This window comes from Kryptolebias marmoratus, linkage group LG16, assembly GCF_001649575.2.
Source record: "Kryptolebias marmoratus isolate JLee-2015 linkage group LG16, ASM164957v2, whole genome shotgun sequence".
In the NCBI taxonomy this organism is placed as follows: Eukaryota; Metazoa; Chordata; class Actinopteri; order Cyprinodontiformes; family Rivulidae; genus Kryptolebias; species Kryptolebias marmoratus.
The window spans coordinates 30,030,920-30,039,987 of record NC_051445.1 but is presented as its reverse complement, the minus strand read 5'-3'; the positions used below and the strand labels follow the sequence as shown (position 1 = coordinate 30,039,987).

The 9,068-nt window shown below is 38.0% G+C and overlaps 1 protein-coding gene across 4 annotated transcripts in view; it reads left to right on the top strand.

Annotated features, from left to right (window-relative positions):
- Window positions 1-9,068, top strand: part of ascc3 (activating signal cointegrator 1 complex subunit 3) — a 297,685-nt gene that overhangs the window by 117,770 nt on the left and 170,847 nt on the right. The window lies entirely within an intron of this gene.

The following is a 9,068-nucleotide window of genomic DNA, read 5'->3' as shown; positions in this document are numbered from 1 at the left end:
AGAATGACCGAGCTAAGATCCTGTGGGACTTCCAGATCCAGACAGACAAAATGGTAATGGCGAACCAACCGGACATTGTGGTGGTGGATAAACAACAGAGGAAAGCAGTTGTGGTGGATGTAGCAATACTGAGTGATTGCAACATCGGGAAAAAGGAGCACGAGAAACTGGAGAAATACCAGGGCCTCAGAGAGGAACTGGAAAAGGCCTGGAAGGTAAAGACCACAGTGGTGCCTGTGGTTGTCGGGCCCCGGGGCACTCGGGGTATCTTGGCAGTTCTAGGCACAGCCAAGATACTGCGCAGAACCCTCAAGCTCCCAGGCCTCTGGTAGAGGACCAGAGTTCAGAGGATGAAAAAGAGACCACCCGCGGAGGGTGAGAAGGGAATTTTCTTTTTATATATATATATATTTACTTGAAGCTTGGTACAGTATCTTAGGTGTTCCTAGGACTGAGCTCTTCTGGACAGAGATCTCTGAGTGTGAAGTCAAAGAAAAGAGAAAAATAAATAAATAAAAGTCACGGTGGAGCAGTAGTTGCTACACGGTCTATAAAGAGGGATGGACAATAACAGCAGAGAGAGAAACGGTTCGTCAGGCAAACTCTAAGTAAATTTCTCATGTTTCTAGCCCGTGTAGAACTGTTCGAATCTACAAATAAGCAGAGAGGCTACCGGTAAGGCAGAGATTTTATTGTGTGAACCTGCACTACTGATCTGCTGCTGAATTGTTTGTATTCTGCTGAATTGTTTGTATTGTAGCTTAGCCTAGCTTCTGGATTGGTTAAATTTTAATGGTGCATTGAAAATATGAAATCATGAAAGACAGTTTTGACATGTATTAGAGTTAATTGAATTATGTTAAAAGGGTGCTTTTTAACTTAAAATGAATTTCACACGAGGGTATTTGGTATTTCTTTGTGGTTTGAATAGAAATAGTTTATGTGGGCTTGACTAGTAGGTTAGCAATGTCTTATTTCTTTTTTCCTTTTGGGTTGTTTAAAGGTTTTTACCTAATGCTGGATCAACTATATCAACATCCTGTCACTTAAATAAAACGAAGAAGCAGAAAATAAACGTTTGGTCCTTTGAGTAAAACCAGTTGAAGTCTGCGTAGATGCGATCATCCCTGTCAAGTAGGGAAGCTGCACAAAGGCAAAATAAGGAACTGGACTCTGAGGTTGTTCCTGGGATCTGTTGGAGCCACTCCTCCAATTTGGGGGTCACAGCATTGAGTGCTTCAATGACCACTGGTACCACTAAGGCATTTACTTTCCACAACTTGTTTATTTCTCCTTTCAGCTCTTGGTATTTTTTGAGCTTCTCGTGCTCCTTCTTCCTGATGTTACAGTCACTAGGGATAGCAACACCCCTGTTTTCTTCTGTTTCTTATCTATCACCACTATGTCTGGTTGGTTTGCCATCACTTGTTTGTCAGTCTGGATCTGGAAGTCCCATAGTATCTTAGCCCTGTCAATTCTTCACCATCTACCATTTTGACTGTGGGACTTCCAGTCCATACTCGGTACAGATGTTCTTGTACACTATTCCAGCCACTTGATTATAGTGTTCCATGTACGCTTTGCCTGCCTGCAACTTACATCCTGTTATTATGTGATGGACTGTCTCAAGGGCATCTTCGCACAGCCTGCATAATGGGTCCTGCCTGGTATGATAGACTCTGGCCTCTATTGCTCTTGTGCTGAGGGCCTTCTCTTGTGCTGCGATGATTAGTCCCTCTGTGTTGTCCTTCAGTCCAGCCCTTTCTAGCCACTGGTAGAATTTGTTGATATCAGCCACTGCTTTAATCTGCTGATGGTACATGTCGTGCAAGGGCATATCTTTCCACAATGGTTTGTCTTTCTCCTCTTCCACGTTGGGTTTCTGCTGCCTGAGAAATTCACTTAGCAGACCATCATTGAGGGCTTTTTTCCTGATGTACTTTTTAACATAAGCTATATGTGGTTACCAACAGAGTGTCTGATCTATAATACGACCTAAAAAATTGTTTCATAGACTTTCATCTTTAAATCTATTCAACCTAAGAGTTTTATTATATTTGTTCCTAATGCCACAAAACAACATAAATTTAGTTTTATTTCATTTTTAAACAACTTGTGAACATCAAACTGCTTTTTGATCAAAATCAGTTTGCATTTGACTGTTTTCACTATTTTTTTTATATCTCCTTCTGAGCTTAATTGGTATCATCTGCACTCATTGTAGTTTTAAACTGAGTTACACAACAAATATTTATTTACATTCTAAATACTTTTGGTCCAAATATTGAACATTGTGGAACACCACCGGTTATTCTTTGTAACTGTGATTCTGCATTATTGATTTTTACATTTTGAAACCAATTGATTAGATGATGTCAGTGATATACATATTTTTTTCATATTGCTTACATTTATGTAGAGCCATTGAATGACCATTTGTGTTGAAAGCTTTACATAAATCAATAAACACCCCATAACATAGTGTTTCTTATCTACAGCTGTTACAATATTTTCTAGAAATCCATCACAGATAGAGATGTCAATTGAATACTCCAAAACCCATATTGATCACTAAATAATTCAAGTTTCTATACAAAGTTATCAAGTCTTTTTACAAACAATTTTTTCAAGTATCTTAGAAAACTAAAGCAATAAAGACACGTCTATAGTTTCACACTGCATGTTTATGTTGATTTGTATAAATGGAAACCATTTTCGCCACCTTAATTTTATCAGGAAATATTCCTGATAAAAATGATTTGTTGCATATGTAAGTAAACAGTTTTAATACAGAATCCTTTACTTCTTTTGTGAGTGACATATCTAGGATATTGCAGTCCAGTATTTTCTTATAATTATTTTTAAGCCTAACTATGTCCAGTACATTCTCACAAACACCACCAAGAAACACTGAATTGTTATTATGATCAAACATTACATTATCAATTTCTTGTGTTGAATTAAAAAAATTATATATATATATACAAATTCAGACCTGCATTAACTTAAATAATAAACCCATTTACAATTTTTAATTTTCTTTTGATCTTTAAAATTGCACAGCGGAAAATCCATATCACTGTTTTTTATTTACCTCATTAATAAACAAAATCACTATTTTTATGGGGACGTACACCTATTAGTAAATTGTTTTTGGCTCTGTTTCTTTGCTGTTTGATACTTGTATGTTCCACTAATTTAAACATTTAAACAAGACATAACAATAATGCTAATTTAGATTAATAAAAAATAGGGATGTGTTGCCATTTTCAAGCAATATTGGATATCTGAATGTTGATGTTTCTGTTTATTTAATGATATATTTTTAAAATTAATGGTAGCAGGCTTTAAATTATGGAATCAATTTAAAACCTTTTGACATGCCTTAAAAAAAGCTCCACACGTTTGTTAAACCCTTCTCCACTCCTACGCTCTTTATTTAAACATAAGCAGGCTTTCACTTTGCCTTCTGCTCTTAATTTAGTAAGCACTTTTTTTTTTCTAATCAGTTCTTTCAGCCTAATTTTGGTTTGTCTTCAGGTTTATGAACCAGTTCTTTGACTACAATGTCAGATTTCTTTGTGAACAGCAATTACTTTAATTAATCTTGAAATTTACTGTGAAACCACAAGTATTGGATTTTGGAAAATCGATTTTTTTGTTGATGCCATCAGTTGATAAATAGGCTAAAAAACTTTATTTAGCCAAACAATAGCACATTTTCTCTGCTTGTCCTTGTGTGTTTTTGCAAAGCAATTAAAAAAAGCACTTTGGCCTGTGTTCATTTGTTAGAGCTTTCATTTAGATCAGCCATAGCTCCAATTAGGAACAGCCGCTTCCTTTTTTGTGAGCACGCCAGTCTCTAATGGCTGGCTACATTGATTTAAATTCAAACTAGAGGGGGTTTAATGAACTGTTTTCATAGGAAGAGTTTAATAGGAATTTGTAGACCCACAGACAAGTTGCCAAACAGTTCACACACGATTAATTATGCATTGTAGTATTTTTCTTGAAACAAGAGAATAAAACAGCACTAAGCAATGTGCTGAGAGGCTGTCTGTTGACATTTGATACAGATAATATGTTGATACTATTGAATATAATTATTCTGAGAGGAAAGCTTAAACAAAAGCAGAGAAACTGTTCATTTTGTTGCATAAACAGAAAAAAAAGATCTGATAATTTTCTGTGGAGTGACTCATAGGCTAACATTGCATTGATTTTCTAAACATTGTTGTAACACAGCACACAAAATGTGTAATGTTGGGTGCGTCTAGGAAATTTGGTCTTGATAAGGTACAACTTTGACATTCTATTTTAGATGAACTGTGTCATGAGGAAATCAAGAATTTTTTTTAACCTTCCAGCTACAGTGAAGGATCAAATCAGTGGGATTTTTTTTTTCCAACAAGCATAAGACTGTTGTAAATTATCAACACAAACTTCTGCATAGCACTGGATGCTGCTATGCTCTCTACAACCTTTTGGATTGTGTCTGGGTCACAACAAATTCGTAATACATCCTTTGGTGTGAAGTCAGTCATTTATGCAAAACCTTGACCACAGTGCTTTGTGCACACACACACAGCTCAGACCAAGAGCTTTTTGCTTTGTCTCAAAAAGGCAAATTGTAATTCGTATGAGTGTTGCAGTAACTTACTTGGAGCACTGCCAAGTCAGAGTGGGTGTAAAGTTGTAGCCTAGGCATGAGGCCAGCATGGTCAGTCCTAATTTATAATCTAGATGACCAAATAACGTTGATGAGTGTGGGCCCCATGTGATGAACAAACTGCCACCTCAGCCCTTACAGTCCCCACAGTTCACCATACTACACCAAGGACCCCAATACATAGGTGAATGTCCACTGCAAGAACATTTTTTTTCAAGTACCAGGGTGCTTTTCTTTACCCCCTTCATTTCCATTGCATTTATCAGGGTAAATACAGATTACCAGGGTATATTTTTATCCAAGAAAAGAGCTCTGGTAGAAATGCAGCACTTGTGAAATTACCCGGAACTTTGAGGGTGGTGGGGAAGCCCTAAACATTTTTGATTGGTAGAACCCCCAGGATTCCTAATAATAGACTGTTGTATTGTCTTTATTGTCATTATACAAAAAGTTCAATGAAAGTATATGCAGTCCCATTCAGTGCAACTAGAGCAATCAAACTATATTATAAGATGTTTTTTGTTTTTTTTAATCTGACAAAGAGGTTATGTTTTCGGTAGTGTTGGTTGATTTGTTTGCACCTGTTAGCAAGATTGCTTTAAAACTAATGAACATATTTTGATTAAGTGAACTTCTCATCTCACAGTATGTAAAAACATTTTTAAAAGGTGATTGTAAATAAATAGTTTAGTGTAAAAGTGTATGTATGTTTATAAAAAGTGTGTATATATAATTGTATTCCATGTTTGTCCACAGCTAAAAATATTGATTGCACAGAGTGAATATTGCATAGGCTAGTGAAAATAAATAAATATACAGAAAAAGAACAGAGCCAGCTACTTCTGTGTGTAACTGCTGTCTGACCAGTTGCAACACTTCAGCAGCTGAGGACAAGCAATACACACAGGGACGGCTGGTATCAGTGGGCTAGTAGGGCTAAGCCCTCCCTGGTGTTTACCATATAAATGTTAAAATACCTAATAAACACAAGTTAAAAATATTGTATCACATTTTGGGAAATTTACAACAAAACTGGTGCCAAACAGTCCCGAGAAAATCCCCAAGTCTTTTCAAAGGGCTGACTATTTACAGCCCTGTTCAGCCCCTTGTCTTGAGTGGTACAGAATGATTGACAGCTGTCTTGTCCTACCCCCTCGGTTTGCTGTTCATTTGGGCTAATTTAGTTCAGCCCAGGGTGAGCCCAAGGCCTTAGGCTTTAGCCGGTGAGGGTGGACGTACAATAACGTGCGAGTGTACGTGTACGTGGGCGTGGTTTATCGTGGACTGAGATAAGTGCAATGGCGAGCAAGATAAAGATAAACAAGGTAAATTATTTAATTTCTCACTCGTTTTCCTTAATGTCTTTGGGGGACAAACCGGAAGTGAAGAGGTTGGGAGCAGATAGACCCAAGGATATTCAAAGTTTTCCTGTGACCTGCTTTCAGTGAAAGGACTGGCTAACAGCATGTGTAGCTAACAGATCTTTAACTGAATACACGTCAGCAACTTAAATTGTCAAATTTTCTCTTGAATCTCAGACCATATTGGAAACACAACTGGGCTAAAATTACCAGAGTAAAATGTTTTAGGGTCCATTATGGAACTGTGCCTCATTATAATAAACCACAACAACCGTGGTGTATTAGTTTTGTGTATGCTCAAAATTATTGTGGACCTATCATGTTCTATCACATGTAATGGAAAGGCCACTGTTTTCTTGATATGCTCCCGAAGTCCTCACCAAGACTCTGCAAAGACCACCCAAATTTCTGATCAATTTATTTATTTGTTGTTTGTGGCATCATCAACAGGGGTGCAACTACATACTTTCTGAGGTGTATGCAAACACATCACCCCCCCCCCCATCCCAACACCACCACGGCCTAGGTTTAATATGTCCATACAGCTCTCCCTTATTCATGCATATATAAAGTACAGTAATTCTATTATGGCCTTTTATTTTATTTTACATTTTACAGCAGGTGATCATCTTAATCACAAGCAAAAAAAAAAAGTTTAATGAAGTAAAAATATGTAACAGTAGTGGCTCTCAGTGCTCAAAAGATTTCTGTGGTGGAAATATGAAATCTGAACAACAGCCTGGATTCTATGTCAAAGTTTTAATACTGAACTGTTACATTCTGTGCCTTCGCACTTGCCCATTTGTCAAGAATAGCATCAAATGAAATAGACCATGCCACAGTGGGACAAGCCATCATTGCTCATACTCGAACAAAGGTATGTTTTGATAAGCTTCAGCTTGCTAAAGGATCTCTCAGCAGATGCAACTGTCAGAGGCATGGTTAAGAATACTGTAAAGGCTACTGTCAGATTTGGAAACACCAAATCAAGATTATCCTGTATGAGGAAATTTAACTTTTCTAGAGCCTTGTAACCCTTCAGTAGACGGCTTGCTGGATATATTTCTTGAATTATATCTCTTAAAACATCACAGGTAGTCAGGGCATATGAGGTCACTGATTCCTCTAGCTCAGCTTTTGCTTTTTATTATCTGTTGTATTGTAAATAGGCCTACAACTACAGCAAACAGCTGCAAGACAACAACAGCCACCTGTAGGGTTGCCACCTTTCAGAAATTAAAATAAGCGACACTCACCATGGTGAGGTGCCCACAGAAGTGGTATACTTTATTTTATGGCTGTTTTTGTAAAAACAAAAAAATCAATAGTGCAATTATTACAGAGGTGGGTTAGAGTACCCAAAAATTGTACACCAATCAGAGTAATTTAACTTCAACATGTTAGGCAGAAGTAGATTAATATTTAAATATGCAAGTGTAACAAGTATTTGGTAAAAGGTCTACTAAAGTACTGAGTAACTGATCATAACACCATATTTAATATTTTAAATTCATGTCAGACAGCCAAAAGTAAGTTCTGTGCAAATTCTGGTACTTTAAAGACTAAAACCAAAATATTTATAAGGAGTTAGGTTCAGAGGCTGGTTCTAGACCAGATGTACAACGCAGGGCCAGAGTAGTCAGTGTTTTTTCATGGATGGCAATTAAAAAAGAATGAAACAAAAAAACAGGGCAAGATTTCATAATTTAATATATAAGTGAGCCAAAGAGCCACTTGTATCAGCCCCTGTCTAGATCTAAACTCAACATCCTAATCCAATAATCAAACCATAATAGTCTACTAAAAGTACAAAAACAAACTTAATTGATCACAGCAAAATGTTCTGTATCATATGGGTCTCAGGAGCTGATTGAGGGATTAAGAGACACTGATGTCTGGTTAGTCTGCAATGTTTCTCTACTGATCCATTCTGTCTGATATCATACAGCACACCGTGCGACACATTGTTTTTATTGCCTGTATTCATTGTCACTGATGCTGTTCATCCTGGGATGTGCTTCTTCCAACTCACGTCTGTACTTTTGCAACAGTTTTTGCTTCTAATGACATGGTGAGGTATCGGATGGACATTTTAAAAAGACGCGGGTTGACAGCAGCTCATCTCGACTGTGTCCATCGCTAGGCAACCCTGATGACAGCGTTGGACCGGAGCCAGGCGCTCCCGCCATAACGACTTTAGCCTGGCCTTAATATTTCCTGTGTTTTATTTTGGTCATTATTGTTACACTTAGTGTGGATATGTGTGTGAGAGGCGTGTCTATCGGACAATTCTAGAAATACGGAACAAATCGCGTCTCGTATCGGTTCAAAACAGGACGCAACATTTAACAGCCAAATACGGGATGATTCCGTATTTACGGGTCGGGTGGCAACCCTAGCCACCTCTCATTTTAGGCTAGCTTAAGCTAACCTGAATATTTACAACCCTTCTGTTGATACATTGACATTACTTACCTTCTGTCTTTCAACCACTTTGAAAACCTTTTCTTCATCCCTCCAACATCTTTATCCCTCTCCCTCTTCCGTTTTCTGTTTTGTGCCCCGGAGAGCTTTTTTTTCTGCCGCTCCATCTTTAGCTCCCTGTTGTCAAGTGCACTACGAGTCATAGTCTATGACAATTCAAATTTGAAAGAAAAAAACAAACGGCGCCTGAGCGCGCTCTCGAAAGGGCACGTGCCCAAGCAACGTGTGTGGGAGAGGGGAGCGACAGGAGGTGAGGTGAAGGAGCGGATGGGCGCCTAATCAGTGTCGTTCCTCTATTATTGATCATTTCATACATGCACAAACTGCAGTTAAATATAGAAAATGCCGACTAGAAAAAAATTCTACAAAGACTTCAGTTTTTAGAAATAAAGATTCAACGGCTGGAGGTGAACTTTGAGATCAACGCTACCTGTGGAAATGAAACAACTCTTCCTCAAATCAGCGGAGAGGTCGTACACCCCTCACCTGGACGAATCAGCATGGCCGGCTCTGAGCCGTAACCCACCGTCAACGTCAACTCCTGCTCCGCCAAA